This window comes from Natrix helvetica (genome assembly GCF_964273705.1).
Source record: "Natrix helvetica genome assembly, chromosome: 2".
Classification (NCBI taxonomy): domain Eukaryota; kingdom Metazoa; phylum Chordata; class Lepidosauria; order Squamata; family Natricidae; genus Natrix; species Natrix helvetica.
In genome coordinates this window covers 160129722-160152080 of record NC_138552.1, presented here as the reverse complement: position 1 = coordinate 160152080, position 22359 = coordinate 160129722, and positions in this window count along the sequence as shown.

Genomic DNA, 22359 nt, shown 5'->3' with positions numbered 1-22359 from the left:
GTAGCCTTTTCACCAAGATTACAGGGCCACTCTTCTGGAAAAAAAAAGAGAAGAAAAGAAAGCAAGGACTTGGATTCTGATAGAGTCTCACAGTCAGAAGCTTACCCATCTATGAATTTTGCAGGCTGCTCATAAACTGCTTCAAGCAGCACCACGTCAATGGCTGCCTTAGAATTCTTCTGAGCTTGCACATTTCTTTCTAAGGGCAAAGACAGGCGGCATAGATGTGGACAAATGACAGAGCCAAAAGACTCCCCAAACAGCTGGAGGTATGTTAATCAAGATTAGAGTTTTAATGTCTATACTTGGAATGCACACACTATTTAGCCTGCATCCAGTATTAGTATAAACTGGGCCACATCACCAGTTTTGTCTCTGGTAAGAAAAAGTGCATTACAAGAGACTAAAGGGGGAAGAAATAATAAAGATGCTAATTTTTCAACTAACCTGTTCAAGGGAGGGTTTTCTCTAATTAATTATTTATTTCATGAAGGCTCTGGTGCTCTATCTTCACTGCAATTCTCACGTCACTGGGGACAACAAAAGAAAATATAAGTACCTTATATTTTGTGTGCGTGCTTTGTTAAATGTTCCTGTCACAGTTTAATGTACATTTACTTTTTAGAAAAATCTATTAGATTAAATTGTCAGTCCTAGAGGAGATCAACCCTGACTGCTCTTTAGAAGGCCAGATCCTGAAGATGAATCTCAAATACTTTGGCCACCTAATGAGAAGGAAGGACTCACCGAAGAAGAGCCTAATGCTGGGAAAGACTGAGGGCAAAAAAAGAAGGGGACGACAGAGAATGAGGTGGCTGGATGGAGTCACCGAAGCAGTTGAACTCCAGAGGATGGTAGAGGACAGGAAGGCCTGGAGGAACGTTGTCCATGGGATCATGATGAGTTGGACATGACTTCGCAACTAACAACAAAATTGGATTAAATTAGAAAAATGCTACCCCATTTTGGATTCCTTTGGATTAACTTCTCTCACTTTTGACTAATTAGTGAAAGGTGATTTATAATAATCAGTGAATTCCTTTTCTTGCGTTAAATGTTGGGCCAACTTCATTCTTGAATTCTGAGTTTTATAACTGGAGAGACAATTAAATTAACAAATAAACCTGTAAAATGATACTAAAGTAATTTATGAACTAAGGGCCGATATTTCCAATGCTTACAGATGAACATAAGCTTCAATCAAGAGGGAGGCGAAGGAATGTGGTGATGCAAAATGCTAAGAGAAATGACTAATAGCCAGAAAAAATGAACAAGAAATATAAATGGTGGGATTTAGTCTGGGATTATTCCTAAATCCATCTTGGAAGGTTGAGAAGCAGGAACAAAATAAGCACTTTTAATAAACCAAACAGTGTATCTGCCTCAAGTCTCTCATGCAGCTTAGAAACTATATTTAGATTTGCTGCTTAGAACACATCTGGCTTTATCCCCAAAATCTCAAAGCAGCTAACAGCAATAAGTTTTTTTTTTTTTAAAAAAAATGACCAAAACTGCAGAAGTTACTAAGAGCAGTAGTAAAAAAAAAGAATACAAGCAGCAAGACAACTCCATGGGAACATTGTTTGTTTGTTTGTTTTATTGGATTTATATGCCACCCTTCTCCCAAAGGACTCAGGGCAGTGTACAGCATTAAAAAACACATATTACAAAAGTTAAAAGGAAATTAGAAACAATCCAAAACACAAACCCAATTAATATAACACTAACATTTTAAAAATTAGATAAAATTAACAGGCCAGGCCGGCTTGCTGGAAAAGCCAACATTTTAGGGCGTGTCGGAAGGACCGGAGGTCGGGGATTATGCGAAGCTCTGGGGGCAGCTCATTCCAGAGGGAAGGAGCTCCCACAGAGAAGGCTCTCCCCCTGGGGGTCGCTAGCCGACACTGTCTGGCCGACGGCACCCTGAGGAGGCCAACTCTGTGGGATCGTACTGGATGGTGGTAGGCTACTGGTGGAAGTAGGTGGTCTCGCAGGAACCCTGGGCCCAAGCCATGGAGCATTTTAAAGGTCATAATTAGTACCTTGAATTGCACCTGGAAAACAACCAGCAACCAGTGCAGGCCGCCTAAAAGGGGTGCAACATGGGAGCCCCTGTCCCGGGCTTGCCAGAGATCATCGACCAACGCAACCAATGCTGTCTCTTTGCTGTACCCGGGCCTGTAACCCGACTGAAATTGATCCAGGTAGACAGCTTCATCCAGGTACTGGGGAAGCTGACGTGCTACCACACTCTCGACAACCTTTGCTACAAAGTGAAGGTTGGAGACCGGACAATAGTAGGCTAAAGAAGCTGGGTCCAGGGAAGGCTTCTTAAGGAGGGGCCTCACCACCACCTGAAAGAACCCCTCTCTCAATGAAGCGTTGGTAATCGCCTGGAGCCAGCTTCGTGTCACCTCCCAGGAAGCCGAAACTTACCAAGAGGGACATGGGTCCAGCACACAAGTGGCAGCACTGAGTCTCCCCATAATCCTGTCCATGCCCGATAAGAGCGGAAAAATGTTGCCAGTTTGCCGCTTTTATCGCCACTAAGTAGGATTTAATATGAATTCTTACTAGTGTTCAATCAGATTCAGACCGGCTGGCCCTCCAACCACTCTCTTGGCATCTTTTCTGGCGTTTCATCTCCCAGAGCTCCTTGGTAAACCAGGGAGCCACCTGGGATCGACACCGGGTCAGAGGCTGCAAAGGCACAATGCGATCCAAGACCCCAGTGGCCGCCCTATCCCAGGCTTCCACTAGGCCCTTCGTCGAGTTGTGAGCAAGGGATTCAGGAAAAGTCCCAAGTTCCATCAGGAACCTTTCAGGGTCCTGATGGAGGTTGGGGCGGAACCATCTAGTTAGTTCTGCCTCCCTATGGCAAGGGGTAGCAGTATGGAAGTCAAACTTGATGAGGAAATGAGATGGTGAACCCTCCAATGGAATGGCTTAATGTCTCTCCCGGAATCCCAACCCTTCCCAGCACTCCCGACCCACGCCCATTAGTTAGCTCTGGCCTGTGCCCTGGCAGACTCCCCTCCCCCAAGCCTGCCTGAGCAATCCGAATCAACCCCCCCGCCCACCCCCCTTAAAATTTGATTTTAAAACCCCTGTAAAAAACCCCTAAGAAATCTCTTCTTCCCGTGCTACCTCTCGGGATCCCAAGATCTGTCGTTAAGGAGTGTCTTGATAGGCAAGAAGGCCATCCCTGGGAAAGGGGGAGTTCCCGAAGGGAATAAAGTTCTGTCGCAGTATAACATAGAGGAGAGTGTGGCATCAACCAAACGGGATGACATCATGGGGAGATGGAACGAGGAGATGACATGTCCATAGTGGGGGCAGCCGACATTGTTCAAGGGGGTAGAAGGAAGCTTGGGTCCATCATAGAAGTAGTCGGTGTTAAGGACAGTATGTAAGAGTAACGCCCAGCTGTCAAAATAGCAGCAGATGATAGATTGCGAGGTGGTGAAGCGGCCAGTGATGGCGGTGGTGAGGACAGCAGCAGCTGCTCCAACTTCAACAACTCCAACAGCTAAGCTCGGTCCACGCCAGCCGCACTCATATCTGTTGCCAGGGCCATACTCCATTGACCCAAATGGCACAGTACGGTGGTCCAGGCAACAGCGGTGATACCGGAGGGGGCCACAACGAAGGACCCCCCCACTCCAACCATGCTGACACCAACTACCGAAGCCATCTTCTGCTGGCGTCAATATCCATGCCAGCTGCCTCAGCCACTCCCCGCTGATCCAATCTATCCTCTCCATAAGCAAGGTGGAGGGGGGAGCAACCGGGATAACACCACGGTGTGGGGAGTGGCAGCTGCAGAGACCCCAGGCCGGGTGTCCCGCCGCCGACCACACCCATGCCGGCTGCAGAGACACCAGGCCGGGCATCCCGCCACAGCCGCTGACCACACCCACGCCGGCAGCTGCCGATGCTCTCCATTCTCCTTTCACTGCCAACCGCCCCATTTAACTCACAAAGTTCTGGCTACAAGGCAGGACATCACAGCTCAAGAGTATCCCCGAGGTCCCAGGAAGTTCTCATAGCTGGACCTGGAACCAACGATGGGATAGGGTACCCCCTGCAAGCCCCACTGGGCATGCGCACTGGAGAGTTATTCACTTGATATCAAATCAGATCACTTCTTGCTAAATTATCTAGGTCAGTATTGCCCTTGTTGTCTTTCACTAGTTCCCCAAGGTTTCAGTCAGAAGTCTTCCCCAGAGTGAGGCTGAGAAGTGACATTTGCTTCAAAATATGTTTTCTAATACTGTCCCAGAATGTGTCTTCCGGTTCTCCAACGTTTCCTTTCTCATTCTCAAGACAGCTTCCCTTTTTCCCCATCTTTTGAAGTACCTTTCTCCAGCTAACTGCATATTCCTTAATTTTCTGAGTTTTCTCTTTTTTTAAAAAAAAAAAAATCCAAGTGTTTATTGACTGGTCTGGTGAAAACCATGGAGCAAGGTGCTTCACTCACATGACTGTTTAGAAGACCTTGGGAGTGACTCAAAGCAACTATCCTGAACCTTTAAGCGGCTGCTTCATGGTCTCAAAGAATGGATCTACAGGGACACTTTGCTTGTTATTGAATGATTTTTAAATGATTAAAACATTTGGAAATCTCTCACCTGGGAGGTTTAATCATCTGGTCAAAACTGAAGATCTTTTGTAGACATTTAAGGACATCTGGCTGTGAAAGGGCAAATTCCATGCTAGGGGCAATTAGGGAAGGAATTGAAAGTTAAACTGCCAATGCTAATTTTCTTAAACAAATCTATGCTATATCCACATATGTTATTCAGGGGGGAAAAAGCTGTAATCGTTTTGGAAAAAGGGAAGGAAAGAGCAACCAAAATATTCAAGACTGGATTTCCTACTGAATTTATTTCTTAAAAAAAATATTATTTTAAACACTTGGCTAAGGTGTTTTTAAATAGGACTATTTCTTCTTTTATCAAAATGTGAGGAGGTACATGTCAAGGATGCAAGTTATCTCTTCTTATTTGTGTTTGATACCTCTGGAATGCTTAATAAGATAATGATTTAATATTCAGGACTTCATGAAACAATGTAAACCCTATGTTTTTTATTAGATGCATGTAATATTCTGGATCTTTTCAATCATGAATAGAATAGAATCGGAAGGGACCTCAGAGGTTTCATAGTCCACCCCCTGCTCAAGCAGGAGACACTATACCATTTCAGACAAGTGACAAGTGACAAGTGACTGTCTAGACTCTTCCTAAAAACCTCCAGTGATGAAGCACCCACAACCTCTGAAGGCAGACTGTTCCACTGGTTAGTTTCCCTCACCGTTAGGAAGTTTCTCCTTAATTCCAGGTTGCTTCTCTCATTGATTAGTTTCCAACCATTGTTTCTTGTCCTGCCCTCTGGTGCTTTGGAGAATAATTTGACCCCCTCTTCTTTGTGGCAGCCCCTCAAATACTGGAATACTGCTATCATGCACCCCTAATTCTTCTTTTCTTTAGACTAGCCAGACCCAAAACCTGCAGCCATTCTTCAGATGGCTTAGTCTCCAGGCCTTTGATCATCTTAGTTGTTCTTCTCTGAACTTTTTCCAAAGTCAACATCTTTTTTGTACTATGGTGACCAAAACTGGTTGCAGTATTCCAGGTGGGGCTTACTAGAGTTTTGTAAAGCAGCACAACCCAGAATTGTATTAGCTTTTTTGGTGGTGGCTGCACCATGTTGGCTCATATTCAATGATCCAGCATATGTCCACTTGGAGTCCTAGTGGATATATGATTGTCCACTAGGACTCCAAGGTCTCTCTCACAGATACATTTTTTTGAGCGAGGTCTCACCTAATCTGTACTTATACCTTTGGTTGTTCCTGTCTAAAAGTAAAGCTTTTCTTTTCTCATATCCTTATTTACATTTTTTAGAAAATGACCTAAAATTCTATTAGAATATACAATAAAAGTCTAATATCATAACATCTGGTAGTAGTATTCTTATCACTATAAGGATTTGAATTCTATATCCATTAAACACTGAGGGATAATTATTCCCGCCCCCCCCCCCCCCAAAAAAAAAATCTTACCTGAAATAAATATTTGAAATGTATCAGTCCAATGAAAGTTGATAGCAAGATAGATAAATTGCCTTTGACTTTGTAGGGACAAACTAGAGTTACCCTATCAAGTTACTTTGAGAGAATACAAGAAAATATTTTGAATCAATAGCTAGAATGGGATATTTTGGCTGATCCCTCAGTTCTTCATCTACCAGATACAATTTTCAAGTGGGGGAGTCAGATTGGAAGAGATGAGTCCAAGGGACTGCTCTTTAAGGAAATTAAATTATTATCCTGATAAAATTGCAGAATGTTACAATAAAAGCTGCATGGAACAAAGCACCAACCTGAGCAAGAAAAATGATGTTGACTTACAACTTAATTCCCACTTACTAAATACTTGGATAGTTGTTTGAATGAAGATCAGACTCACTCCCTAAAATGCTTTAGTTTATTTATTTCTCCTACACAACCGGACATATTTTCCATATTGGTATTATGCAATTACATAGCAGTAGTTTTTGCCAATATCATACATATTTCTTCTTGACTTTTATGCCCATGTTTCCATTTTGTTAGAACATGAAACATAGAATAATATTGTTGGAAGGGACCTTGGAGATCCTCTAATCCAATTTCCTGCCCATGGCAGAAGGCGCTATACCATTCCAGACAAATGTCTGCCCAGTTTCTTCTTGAAAATCTCCACTGATGGAGCAACCATAACTTCTTGAGGTAAGCCATTCCACATGAATTGTTTGCATTGTCCTTAGTTCTAGGCTGGATCTTCCACACATTTCTTTGTGTCCTGGCCTCAACTGCTTTGGAGAATAGATTGATCTCCTCTTCCCTGTGACAACCCCTCAAATATTTGCCTAGTTTAATGAAAAGAAGGACTAGGGGAGACATGATAGCAGTGTTCCAATATCTCAGGGGTTGCCACAAAGAAGAAGCACTCAAGCTATTCTTCAAAGCACCTGAAGGCAATGGAGTGAAACTAATCAAGGAGAGAAGCAACCTAGAACTAAGGCAAAATATCCTTATGGAACAATTAATCAGTGGAACAACTTGTGTTACAAAGTGAACGTTCCAACACTGAAAATTTTTAAGAAGAGATTGGACTACCATTTTTCTGAAATTGTATAGTTTATTGCCTGAGCAGGGGGCTGGATTAGAAGACCTCTAAAATCCCTTCCAATTCTATTCTATTCTATTCTATTCTATTCTATTCTATTCTATTCTATTCTATTCTATTACATTACATTACAGTACATTACATTACATTCTATTACATTCTACTCTACTCTACTCTATTCTCTACAATCATGTCTCCCATAACCCTTCTCTTTGCTAGACTAGACATCTCTAGTTAACTCAAGGGTTCATCCTATGGTTTAGCCATCTTTGTTGTTCTTTTCTGCACATTTTCTAGGGGCTCAAAATCTTTTTTTGTATTATGGTGACCAGAATTGGATCAGTGGTGGGATTCAATTTTTTTTTACTACCGGTTCTGTGGGCATGGCTTGGTGTGTGTGGCATGGCTTGATGGGCATGGCAGGGGAAGGATACTGTAAAATCTCCATTTCCTCCTGATCAGCTGCGACTCAGGAGGCAGAGAATAGATGGGGTGGGGCCAGTCAGAGGTGGTATTTACCGGTTCTCCAAACTACTCAAAATTTCCACTACCAGTTCTCCAGAACTGGTCAGAACCTGCTAAATACCACCTATGAATTGGATGCAGTTTGTCAAGTGTAGTCTCACTAGTACAGTATAAAGCAGTACTATCATTTCACATGACCTTGATTCTATCCCTCTGTTGATGCAGGGTTGGGATCTTTCCAAAGCCTTTGCAGAGTTGACAGATCCTGGTACTTGAAAACCTATGTGATTAAATAGATCCTTTCTATAGCCTTTGAGTGTATGGCTTCATTTAGTTGGTATTAATATCTTACTTTTTGGAATTACACATTTCAATTGCTGGTGTACTCCTTGTTGCAGTTAATAAGTTGTTAATTTATCATTTCCCCTGTATATTAGCATATAGTGTATAGTGGTAGAATGATACACATAAATCAATAGCCTGCGATCCACCTCTCCAGTTTTCTACTTCTTTTGTTTAAATTAGGAATGGGCTTAATTTCATACCCACAATCAGGACCAGCAAAGATTAAAAAAATGTTTGCTAAGATAATCTTTTGCTAAGAGCCTATATCTTCAGCTTCGGATTCCTTATGTTTAGATAATCCTTGCAAAAGATATAGTCAAGAAAATTACAAAGTTAAGCCTACTTAAAAGCAAACAGTTCCTCTCTATCAGGCTGAGATCCAGGGTAAAACTGAAGCTAGAATGAGATTTCTCCTGCATCAGAAGAACCACAACCAACTGAAAATGATGCTCAGAAAGCAATTTGCTGTTTTACTGTAGACAATCTGACTCTTTCTTTTCAATGCTACTGGTGCTCTGCAGCTTTTCTTTCCTAGCCCATCATCTTCCTTCAGGTATTTTATGGCCAGTATTAACTTGCCAATTTTTAATTAGTGAAATGTTTTGTGTGACTGTGCTCAATCAACCTCTCATATTTGAAAATGATAGATAAGTAGTGAGGTTGATTGAAAACATGTTAATTTATTTAAACACCCATGTGCATACAGATATACATTTGAATGCCTGCAATGAAGAAAGAAAGTATCTTTCATTCAACAAATAGAAACCAAACAGTGTAATGAAAGTTTACTTACTGTTTCTGCCTCTCTGTTATCCTGCTGCAATTAATGTTGGCATACACAAAAGAAGACAATTAAAACATCCACAGTATAACTTTTTTTAAACTTAAACCCATGACCAAAAGGATAGCCTGGGGCTAGAAACATCAAAAGGATTCTCTCCTACCATTATGCAGGTTATTGCATTTTGACTCCATTGAAACTTCTGAGTAGATTTGAAAAGTGACCTCAAGTATGGACCATTGCTGTCACACCCCTACTAAATGGATTTTCAGATTTAAACTTTTAAGTTTTAAGACAATGAGATCTGGAAGCCTTGGGAACTTTGAACTTTGAAAATTTTATTTGTTGCCTCAATATCCGAAGTTGGCAGGGCAAGATGGCACACTTCCGTTGTCTTCATGAAATGTGAAACTTGACTCCACCTTTTAGCTTCAGGCTTCCGGTCTTTGTCTCTGTGCTACCTGGATAATTCTCTTGTGGATTGTTTGTTTCTGAACCTCCTGGAGTGAAAAATTTCTGCTCTTTTGCCAGGGTGATTAGAAAATTCCCCTGTGCCTGGACTCTCTGCCTCCTGGACTCTCTTAGCTGTTCTACCACTCTGACTGATCTTTCTCTATATTGACTGGACTCTTTATTACTTATTTATTTATTTACTTATTTATTTCCTGTAGCCCTGACCTGCTCCCGGATGGAGGACCTAGTGGCCTCTTGGAATAGGGCGGCTATGGGGGCCTTGGACCGGGTAGCGCCTTTGCGGCCTCTCCTGCGGCAACGAACCACCCTGGCTCCTTGGTTTACCGAGGAGCTGAGGGTGATGAAACGCCACAAGAGACGCCTAGAAAGCAGGTGGAGGTCCTCATGCTCCGAATCTGACCGAACACAGGTAAGAGCCTATTTATGGACCTACCTTGTGGCACTGACAGCGGCCAAACGTAGACACTGTGCCGCTCTTATTGCATCCGCGGATAACCGCCCTGCCGCCCTGTTTCGGGTGACCCGCTCTCTCTTATCACAGAGGTCGCGGGAAGCCCCTTTGCAGGGTAGAGCAGAGGAGTTTGGGGAATATCTGCAGGACAAAATCGATCAGATCCGGAGTGGATGGGCCCTCTTCAGTGGACCAGGGGAGACGTCGGAAGCAAGTCTTGAGACACCACGCTGGGAGGGGTTTGACTCTGTTGCCACCAAGGACTTGGACAGGTTACGTGGGCGACTGCGAGCCACCTCATGTTTACTGGACCCGTGTCCCTCCTGGCTTGTACTGGCATCCTGGGAGGTTACACGAGGCTGGCTCCTGGGTCTGGTGAACGCTTCACTGGAGGAGGGGTCCTTGCCGGCCGCCTTGAAAGAGGCGGTGGTGAGGCCCCTGCTCAAGAGGCCTTCCCTGGATCCGGAGGAACTAGCTAATTACCGTCCTGTCTCCAACCTTCCCTTTTTAGCGAAGGTTGTAGAGAGTGTGGTGGCGCAACAGTTCCCACGTCACCTGGAGGAAGCAGACTATCTAGAACCGCGCCAGTCCGGCTTTCGACCCGGTCACAGCACAGAGACGGCCTTGGTCGCGTTGGTAGAAGATCTATGGAGGGCCAGAGATAGGGGTTGTTCCTCTATCCTGGTCCTATTAGATCTATCAGCGGCTTTCGATACCATCGACCATGGTATCTTATTGCGCCGGCTAGAAGAGGTGGGCGTAGGGGGCACCGTTTTGCGGTGGTTCCGCTCCTACCTCTCCGACCGGACGCAGTGTGTGTTGGCAAGGGAGCAGAGGTCGACCCTGAGGCCACTCACTTGTGGGGTGCCGCAGGGTTCGGTCCTCTCGCCCCTTCTGTTCAACACATACATGAAGCCGCTGGGTGAGATCATCCGTGGTTTTGGGGTTGGATACCATCTGTACGCTGATGATACGCAGCTGTACATTTCCACCCCAAACCACCCCAGCGAGGCCGTCGAAATGTTGTCCCGGTGTTTGGAAGCCGTCCGGTTCTGGATGGGGGACAACAGACTTAAACTCAACCCCTCCAAGACTGAGTGGCTGTGGCTACCGGCGCCCCGATTCAACCAGTGGACACCATCGCTGGCCATAGGGGGCGAATTACTGCCCCCCGTGGAATGGGCACGCAATTTGGGCATCCTCCTTGATGCCCGGCTGTCGATGGATGACCATCTGACAGCCGTGGCAAGGGGGGCGTTCCACCAGGTTCGCCTGGTGCGCCAATTGCTCCCCCTATTGGATCGGGACGCCCTACGCACAGTCACTCATGTGCTGGTGACGTCTCGCTTGGACTACTGCAATGCTCTCTACATGGGGCTCCCCTTGAGATGCACCCAGAGACTACAGCTAGTTCAGAATGCGGCTGCGCAGGTTATCATGGGAGGAACAAGATACTCCCATATAACACCATTCCTGCGTGAGCTGCACTGGCTGCCTGTGGTTTTTCGGGTGCGTTTCAAGGTATTGGTTACTATCTTCAAAGCGCTCCTTGGCATGGGACCTAGTTACCTGTGGGATCGCATCTCACCTCACACATCTCTACGACCTATCCGCTCTCACAGAGAGGGACTCCTCCAGGTGCCATCCGCCAAGCAGTGCCAGCGGGTGACACCTAGGAGTAGAGCCTTCTCTGTGATGGGCCCAAACCTCTGGAATGCCCTCCCCCCCAATATTAGAACTACTAACGACCTCCGCTCCTTCCGACAGAAGCTTAAGACCCACCTGTTCCAATTAGCTGGCTTAGCCGATTTATAGCTCCATCTTCCACCTCCTGGCAAATATTTTATTGTGGAATTTTTTAAGGGAATTTTAATTTTATTTGTATTTTAGCTAAATATTGTACAGTATATTTTTTACCTCCTCCGTCTACATCTATGTCTATGTTTATGTATATGTTTTATGGTTTTAACAATGACTGTACACCGCCCCGAGTCCTGTTTAGGAAAGGGCGCGGTCTAGAAATAAAAGCTTATTATTATTACTAACAATGGCATCTAAAAGACCACCTCCTGGAAAGTCAGGCTTTGCTGCCTCTGCCCCGACATCTGCAACCTCAAGTCCTAGCACACAATCAACATTAACAGCCTTTAAACAACCTAAATCTACGGACTTGGAGTTTCACCAAATGTTTCAGCAAATTTTACAGGGACAAGAGGAAATAAAGAAACAACTGAAGGAGATGAAAGAAGAAATTAGAGAGAACCAGGAAAAAATTAATAAGAACTCACAGAGACTGGATCTTTTGGAGGTTGGGGCGGCTGAGATGAGGGGAGGGATAGAGGGCGTGCAGAAGGGAAACAAAGAACTTGACACCCAACAAATGAAAATAGTGTTTGAGAGAATGTCTTTTTATCTTAGGTTTCAAAATGCGATGGAGACAGATGATGAAAATATAAGGGACATCATGACAACCATTTTGGCTGAGTATATTCAGAAGGAAAAACAACAGATGGGGTGGGAAATAGACCTGGCCTATAGAATGAACTCAGCGTATGCTAGAACATACAATGTCCCCAGGGAGGTACACATTAAATTTCTTAGGAAAAGCACAAGAGATGAAATCCTGAATGCACAAAGGGGGCAAGCCTTGACATACAAAGATAAGGAGATAACCATTCTGAAACAGATCCCCAAGAAAGTGAGGGAGAAAAGAAAATTTTATTCGCAATTGGCGAATAAACTATACCAGAAGGGGGTGTGGTTTCGATAGTTACTGCCTGAAGGTATGCTAATATTCTGGGAGGAGACAAGAATTAGAATTAATACACCCATAGAGGCGCAGGCCTTTATGGAAAAAAAATAAACTACTCTTAGAAAAACCAGAAGACAATTCAGTAGATATACAAGACACGGGAGGGGCCGGAGCACTGCCAACGGGGGGAGATGGGGCGACATCAAGAAAGCTCAGATCACACAAATGAGTAAGAAAATCCACGTGATATAAACTGACCGAAATTACCAATTGAATTTACCACACTGACTATATGCTATTATGTAATATTTGAACTCTATGCAAATGTATACTATGAGTCTGGCGGGGGGGGTGCACCTACCGCATTTCGCAGCTGCCAAAATTTGTAATCTTTCCCATACCTTTTCCCTTTGTAAAATATTAAAAAACCAATAAAACTTTGTTTTTTTTTAAAAAAAGTATGGACCATTGCAAGAGTCCTCCAAATGCATGATGTTGGTGTGAGGAATTATCACCAAGGCATCCCATTCCTCTGTCTCCTACTTCCTCTGTCCTGCTCCTTCAAATTCTTCCCAAACTTCCAAATGTAGATACACTGAATTCAATTCCTTCTGTTTTCTCTGCTACAATTTTGCACGAGGGATTTCAGATGATAAAGAACTGTTATCAGTTACCAAACAGGCCCAGTTTGGTGGGCCTATTCTATTGGTCTTCTTTGTTGGACTTGACCCCCTGGATTTTTCAAAAAGTGAGCACTGTTTATTTGCTATTGAGATAGATTCAATCCAGTGGTGGATTTCTACCGGTACGCACCGGTATGCTGGCACCAATTCCAATTCCAATTGCGAACCATTAGAGCTGGAGGCCCCATACCGGTATGGTCTCTCCCCTGGCCTGCCTCCCCTGCTCGTTCCCCCTAGCCCCCTTGTCTCTGCTCAATCTCTCTTTCTCTCTCCCTGCCTGTCCGCACCATGCTTGCCCCGCTCATCTACTTCCTTTGCTGGACCGGAGAACTTGGCAGTTGGAAAAAGGCCATGCTTCCTTCTCTTTGACAGCCATATCATTTTCAATGGGGTTGGGGAGAAATCAATGCGTTACAGGGAGGAAAGGCTGTCCCTAGCAGAAGCTCAGCCTTCTCCCACCTCTAACCCATGGATTTCTCCCCACCCCATTGCAAACAACATGGCTGTCAAAGTGAAGGAAGTGTGGGGAGCCCATGGATCGGGCTTCAGCGCTGCTCTGCTCTGGGCTCCTGAAAAAGCCTTCCCCCACCACTTCCTTCTCTTTGACAAGCAACTTGCAGAACAGGGTTATCAAAGAGAATGAAGGGGGGAACCATGCTGGATTGGGCTTCAGCGCTGCTCTGGTCTGGGCTCCTGAAAAAGTCTTCCTCTGCCAGTTCCTTCTCTTTGACAAGCTGCTTGTGAAACAGGGCACTTCTCAAAGCGAAGGAAGAGAAGGCATGCTGGATTGGGCTTCAACGCTGCTCTGATCTGGGCTCCTGAAAAAGCCTTCCCCCATCTCTTCCTTCTCTTTGACCACTGTCAGTAGCAGACATGAGGGAAATGGTGAGTGTGTGTGTGTATGTGTGTTGTCTCCCCCCTTCTGGCAGAGCTACAGTGTTGGAGCTCGGAGGTGAGGTGGAATTTTTGCCCCTTCCATTTTGGAAGAAAATAAATCTAGTGCAGGAGGAGGAGGAGGAGGAGGAGGAGGGGCGGCGCAAAGGAGCACCACCTTAAACCAAAGCCTCTGAGTAACTGGGAAAGAAAGCCATGATTTTCGAGCAGTGGTTTTCGGCAGATTCCAAGCATGGCTTTCTTTCCCAGTTACTCAGAGCCTTACTCAGATGGAACTTATGATCACAATTGAGCCCAAAATTATGCTGCCCCTCCTCCTCCTGCTGCAAGCGACAGGTGCCTCAGACTCAGCAGGAAGCTCAGGGGAGACAATGCCCATGATGACTCCACTCCCCAAGAGCTGCCACCCCCCCTAAGCCTTCCCAGGACTCGGACGGAGCAGTATCCCCAAAAGCAAAACGTCTCTCCTTTCCAGTCATCGTTGCCCGTTGGCCCGATTCCACGATATAATTTGTGGAGCAACTGGGACATTTTGGGAGTGAAGCCTTCGGTGCCAAGTGCCAAGTCCCCCTTATGCCCCTATGAAAATCACCCCTACCCCACTCACTCCAGTTAAATGTGCGTAGGGTGATAGAGTTAGTTTTAAATAGTGAGGCTTCTTTGCCAGCCTCCAGCTGGCAAAACAGAAATTTTTGCCACCTGGAAGGGATATGTGTGTAAGAGAGAGAGGGAGGGAGAGAGAAAGAAAGAGAAAGAGTACGAGAGAAAGAAAAAGAAATGAAGGAAGGAAGGAAGTGGGAGACAGAGAAAAGAGAGAGACAAAGATAGTAAGAGAAAGAGAGAAAGAAAGAGGAAGAAGGAAAGAGAAAGGAAGGAAGAAAGTTGGGGAGAGAGAGAGACAAGAAAGAAGGAAGGAAGAAAAAGAAAGAGGAAGGAAAGGAAGGAAGGAAGTGGGAGAGAGACACAAGAAAGAAGGAAGGAAGAAAAAGAAAGAGGAAGAGGAAGGAAGGAAGGAAGGAAAGAAAGAAATAAAAAGAGGGAGAGAGATACAATAAAGAAAGGAAGGAAGAAGGGAAGGAAGGAAGGAAAGAAAGAAAGAGGGAGAGAGAGACACAAGAAAGAAAGAAAGAAAGAAAGAAAGAAAGAAAGAAAGAAAGAAAGAAAGAAAGAAAGAAAGAAAGGAAAGTAAGAAAGAAAAAGAAAGAGAACTTATGATCACAATTGAGCCCAAAATTTTGGTTGCTATCAAGAGCCCTGTTAAGTAAGTTTCACTACATTTTACAAGCTGGCCACTCTCACCCAGTCACATGACCCCCCCGAGCCACACCCACAAAACAGGCCACACCAACAGAATAGGTTCTAAAAAAATTTGAAACCCACCACTGGTTCAGTCTCCCCACTATATCCCCATAAAGTTGTTTGCTGGAATAACAACAAAAGCATCCAGAAAGAGATTTACTCTGGACACATTCTGTTAAATTAGAGATATTATAAACATCATTGATTTGTGTACTGCTTTTCTTTTGAAGAACTCCAGACTGTTGTGGGAAAGAATATAAAAAAACAAATTTCCATAAAGATAATTTCATAAAAACAATCAACAATAAACCAAACCCTCATAAAAACAGCAATAAAAATACAGTACTTTAAAATAAGGGTCAATTAAGAGAAATTCTAAAAGTCAGTCTGGTCCTCAGGCAGTTGTTACCCTCCAATAGCTTTAAGTAAACAAGTATATCTTCCATTGATGTCTAAAGCAATACAATGGGGTTTAAGCGTATTTTTCCCAGAAGAGAGCTCCAAAACTGGGACACCATTCATTGCAAAGATCCTCCTTTTATCCACTGCATCACATTCATGGTCACTAGTGAGACCATGAATGTAGCTACCCTAGTTGATTTCATGTGAAAATTAGTACCAGGAGAAACAGTATTTTAAATATTTGGATCCTGGGCATTAAGGGCTTTATAAACTAGTATGAAGACCAAGATCTCGAATTTGGCTTTTTTTAAATTTACAGTAGAGCACTCTAAGGACCCATGTCACATGTTCCCATTTAGCTGCCCTACTTAACTGAGCAGCTGTGTTTGGCACCAGCTACAACTTTCAGGCCGTCTTCAGTATATTACAGAAAATAAGTCAGAATGTATTAGGAACAGGTAATAACTGGAATGGCCGTCAAAGTTAAGCACAGGCCCTTTGTGTCCCTAAGGTCACTTATGCCGCTGATGATCTTACCATCAAGGAAAGACTCCAAGTTACCCCCCTGCTCCTTTGAGTAGAACGCTACCAAAGCCAGGTAAGGCCACCTTCTGAATTCCTGGGTCTGAAATCCACATCACCTCCATTTTATCTGGATTCAGCTTCAGCTTGCCTCTAGGCAACTGTCAAGCAACTGCACAGCCTCTCCTAATTCAGGTGGAAAGGAAAGGAAAAGAAGAAAACCAAGTGTCACCTGAATACCGATGACACTATGCTTCATATCTTCTGGGAGGTAGTATATGAGCAAGCTGTAAACATTGGAGATACAGCTCCCAAAGACTAATAGTTTGCACCTTTTATCACACTATTATGGACTTATGTATTGGAGAGAACAAGCAAAGTGATCCCTTGTTATTCCTGCATTATTCTTGGCTTTCCCCAATCGTAAGGCTGATATTCTTAGGTTCTCCACTTCAGTGTTTCTTACAAGAAAAGGCACTTCCTTTTTTCTTCTGTGGTCCCTCACCTTTAAGGGAGAAAGCTTAGAGCCCTGATGGCGAACCTATGGCACACGTGCCACAGGTGGCATGCGGAGCCATTTCTGAGGGCACACGAGGCATTGCCCTGTCAGCTCCAGCGCGCATGTGTGTTGATTTTCAGCCTTGATATTCGGCCTTGATTTTCGGCTGTTTTTCGCACTCCCCAGGCTCCAAGAAAGCCATGGGTGGGGCAGCGGGGTGAGGTCACGTGCACATGTGCAAGGGGCATGGCTTTAAATTATGGGGGTGGGCACACAAGCACACACGATAGCACGTGTGCACATCCTTTGGCACCCCAGGTGAAAAAGGTTCACCATCACTGGCTTAGAGAAAGCTGTAGGCTTCTATTGAGGCATTTATTTATTCTATTCCTATTCCTATTATTCCTTTCCTTTCCTATCCTATCCTATCTTTCTACTCTACTGTATTAAATATGAATTCTAGTAAATGAACTGGCCAATTCCAACTCGAGTTGCTTCAAATTTTTCCTTACATGCTCATGGAGGATTTAGCCTACTAGTTTTGAAATATATTTCTGACCTTCAGAAACAAGGTGGGAGGGAGGGGAGAAACGTTCTATTTGGTGATAATGCTTCATGTTATTTTGTAGCTTGAATTACGAATTTCCCCCCCTTTAAAAAAGATACAATGAATGAATGTAGTACAGTATGATTTCCCTGTAGAGAGAACAAACACTAATTCCCTTAACTAAAGGCAACTCTTTTGAAAGAACATCTATTGCAGAGATGGAGAACATTGTGGCTAGAAATTCCCCCTCCCCCTCTAGCTTCCATCGCCTCTTCAGATTTGCTTCTTGTGGTTCCTTAACAGTACCAAACGTTGGGAGACAGAGTGAAAGATCTTCCATTAGGCAAGGAAACATATTACGTTCCACCCAGTATTTGCTAAGGCTAAATCCAGTAACTTATGCATTGTGCCCCCTAAACAATGTTAGAATATTTTGTTCCTAAGTTGTTAACTATCATTCCTGTAAGCACATGCAAAATGATTGAAATCAGCTCTCCAGGATCTTTACTCCCTGGTGGTGACTCTACTATACCCTGTGACTATTACATATGAACATTGAAATTAAGAACATTCATTTCAAGTAGACAAGTAAAAATAATCGGTGAGAAAGATATTCATGGGCTAACGACGCAGACGGAAGTATTCTGAGCTGATCTGAACTTCCTGCTAGCCCAGAACCACCATGGTCCACCTGTCATTTTGGTCGGGCTGGAAGAGACGACATCATCCTCAGCCCATTTTAGTCGCTTGAAAAGGAGGAGTCATCTCTTTTGGTGTAGAGGTAGTCCTCAATGTACGACATTAAACAACAGTTTGTTTAATGACCGTTTGAAGTTGCAACATCACTGAAAACAGTGACCTGACAATTAAAACCATGACAGCATCTCCATGGTCATGTGATCAAAATTGAGACACTTGATGGTTGCGGTGTCCCAGGGTCATGTGATCACCTTTTGCAACCTTCTGACAAGCAAAGTCGGAAAATGGGGCAAAACACATTTTAAAATGTCTCACTTAGCAACAGAAATTTTGGGCTCAGTTTCCCTCTGCTGGTGGAAGCAGGGCTGTCCAGCCCACCCGCTAGGCTTCCATTCTCACCGGCTAGAGTGCTCTGCAAAAGGCATGAGCCCCAGTTCCACTCTCAGCCTTCAACATCCATACTGAGCTGCCGGAGAGCTGCTATGAAAAGATAAATGTGTAGGAAGGAACTAAAGAAAAGATGCCTTAAGCCAGCTTTCTTTCTAGCTGCTTTACACATAGGAGAGAAGCCTCACTGCGAGGAAACTCTTGTCTAAGTTCCAATGTTATCAATACAAATACTTACAGTAATATTCCCAAATATTTGAGAAATGCAGCACAGGTATGGATACCAACAGTTCTCTCTGCTACATGTTCATATAGCATGAATTCACTCACACATGATTTGTAAATAGGGGAAATGGTGTGGCGGTATAACACTAAGCTTGTTTGCTTATGCATAATTTACCCATTTCAAGTTTGTACCCAAAACTTGACAGGTGGATGAGGTGACCATTACTTACTTGAATGCAAAAGCTTGTTGCTTTGTTCACTGCACACTGAGCCGGTTGCTACATATATCTTACTTTGTTAGTGTTTAATGCACCTTTCCCCTCATTTTTTTGGTGCTCGTACTTTGCCACCCCCAAACCAAGTAAACAAATTGGGAAAAATGTGTCAAAGAAAAATGCTGGTGATAAGATTGCAGGTGGAGAAAGAAAAAGAACAGCTTTATTGATTGAGAAGAATCGTTTTTTTGGGGGGGGGAGGGGAAGGCAACATCAGAAGAAATGCTGAAAAAATATTAAGATTATTGGGTTTATGTTTTGGTTATGAATGTGTCTTCCATTCTTGAGAAGTCTGCCCTAATCCCATTTTTTTTTACTAAGTCCTGTTATTTATATTGCATGATTTTGTACAGCCACAGAGATGCTAAAAGTCTAACTATTGTGTTATATGAGAACTGACTGGAGTTACAATAAAGAGAACCTCCATATCTGAAATATATAAATATATATACTCTCTCTCAGTATTTATGAAATAAGATTTAAGTGTGCAAAATTGAATTTGTATTCCTGATCCCCGACTGTGTCCACAGTCATATGTTCTTACATTTTTTTTTCTTTTGCAGTTTTGTTGCATTAATTATAACCTTGTTTGAAGCTTTTTCTGCAATTGTATGCATGCAAAATCGGTCTTTTCAGCCCATAAAAGAAAGATTGGATTTGACTTTATTATGGCGGCAATAAGCCTTGGGGGAAAAAAACCCTTCCGCTGGCATATTATTTAAGGGGAAAATAGGTTCTGCTGGAATAATGCCATAGCCTTCAATATCTGAATCCAGGCTGAGTTTGGAATGCCCAGCAGGATCACTAGTAGGGCTTCCTATAGATTGAGAAATAAACTCAGGCATCATATTAAAGCTCTTCTGGTCTACCAGTTCTTAAGCTGGCAGAAAAGAATCAACTTCGCTACTATCATGCCCCAGCATTTTATACATACTGTTGTTGCACTCTATCTCCATCTATCGGCAGGAAGGACAAATACCAATCTATATTGTTTTGAAGCTGACACACGGCCTTTACCTTTCAGCCCGCACTCTCAAAACAATTGCACGCTGGAAAGCCAGACCCCATTTTCCTTTAACATTTGGAGGAGGCAGAAGCACAAAGAAGAATCCAGCTTTATCTGTGGAACATCCAAGAACAAACCCACATCCCTCACACACAGCATCATTGGTGAGATTTAGATAACTTGCATTTATTAATTGTGATGTTCAACAGTAACTCAGTATTGCCTAACTTGTATTTGGTTCTCATTGTATGTATTTGTCAGGTTTCCAAAAGATGTCCTAATTGATTCATGAGCCTCGAGCCAAGTTTCAAAAGAAAACCAGTCATTTATTAGGAGCACCATTTTGGCAATACCCTACAGAAGTCAGATCTAAGCCTCATTTGAATTAGGAATTAGATTCCTATCTTCTCCAGTTTCACCATATCTAGATCAGTGGTTCCCTGGAGGGGATGACTTAGGGGGGCACTAAGAGACAAGGGGGGCAGCAGGGGGGCACTAAGAGGCAAGAGGGGCGGCAGGAGGCGGAGAAGGAGCCGCGCTGAGCCTACAGCTTCAGGTGGCCAGCCTGCCATAGATGCCCCTTCTTTGTTGATCTACTCGATAGTACCACTGCTGCTTCTCGTTGCTGTTGCTGTCCACCACAGCAACTTAAGCAACAGCAGAATCAATCCTAACTACCAGCAGCCTCAACCACCGCCCAGCAAAAGAGAGAGAGAGAGAGAGAAGAGGAGAACATACAGAGAGCGCGCAACTGAACAGAGGAGGGGGGAGTCGAAACAACTTAATCAGAAGACACCGAGCCGCTCCCATGCAGTGGCTAGGCACACGCCGCTCAAGGTTTCCCCCTCCTCTCCCAACCGAGTGCCATGGCTCGGAACGTGCGTGCTCCCTGAGCCCGCCGCAGACATGGGCTGCTCCCCTCCTCCCCCCTCCCCGTCCCATTGAATGGTTGCTTCTGGCCTCTTGCATACTACACATTCCTCGGGGTAGCTAGTCAGTCAGTGCGCCCTATATTGATCTGCGTGCTGTGTGCCAAGGGCAGCAGTACTGCATTCCGCAAGCAGGGAGCCCTCTTTTCTGCGGGTGCACGAAGGGCGATCCCAGGATCCCGGGACCATATGTGCGTGTAGCAACTAAAATCCTCCGGCGACACAAAAAAGGGGGTGGTGGGTAGTGTTCCTTGGGTGGAAGGGGGGGCAATGGCCAAAGGGAATTTCGACGTGGGAGACGACGAAGCAAGTTTTGCATGAACTCCAGGGGAAAACTGGTAGGAAACAGGCCGCTCTTTTTAAGTGTCTTTTAAGACAAACCATCACCCAAAACTACTGGAAACTAGAGCCAGGAGTTAATGCCACCAAAAAGGCTCCTCTGATACCATAATAGGAGAGGAGAGGAAAACAGTTCTGATATTTTTAGAGCCGTGTCTCTCAACCTTGGAAACTTGAAGTTGTCTGGACTTCAACTCCCAGATTTCCCCAGCCAGTATCCCCTGGCTGGTGAATTCTGGGAGTTGAAGTCCAGACATCTTCAAGTCCCAAGGTTGGGAAACATTGCACTCTGCTAAGTGACTTAAAACCAGACATTGGGAAACCGGTATCACTTTATCAAGCCCATCCATCACATTAAGAATTTACTGAACAGTGTAGTAGTTACTAAATTTTACTGAGTTTACTAAGTTACTAGTTACTAAGGTTCTTGATAAATGACTATCAGACTTTGAAAACCTGGTATCACTGGATCATGTTCAACAATTTTGTTGAATCAACATTAACTAAAAAGGTTTTTAAATTGGATTTTGAATAAATGTGCAATTAATTGTTACAGTTTTGAATTTGACTGTTACTATCTTCCTTCCGTCGTACAAACCGCCCAGTCACATGACCCTCCCAGCCACACCCACCAAGCCACGCCCATAGAACTGGTAGTAAAAAATGAATTCCACCACTGGGTGGGGGGGCACTGAGGATCAGTTTGTAGCACCAAGGGGGCGGTGGACTAAAAAAGTTTGGGAACCACTGATCTAGATCTACGAACACAGTCTGTTTTATTGGAGGATAGGTGGGTTTAGCTGCATGTCAAGCTTCACAGAGACTAATGTGTAGTGAGGACAGAAAAGCTACCTCTACTGATGTTCTCAAAAGTCGTTGCCTTTTCAGCCTCTTTCCATTCTATTCTGCTACAGGCACAATGATGACAAACGGACCTTTGTTTTTATATTCAGCATATGGGGCCTGTTAAAGATAATGAGTGGTTGATTCCAACAATTTGCATTCCTTCTATTCTGGCCAGAATATCATCCAACATTCTCCTTAGAATGGAAAGAGGCTGAAAAGGCAACGACTTTTGAGAGACAACTGTTGTGACCCAGCAGGATCCTTTGCAGCTGCTGAGCGACTCAGATAGCGACGAACCCTATGAGTCGGCTATGAAGGAGGTGGAGGACCCTAGGCAGGGTTCAGACGCAGAGCAGGGACCAGA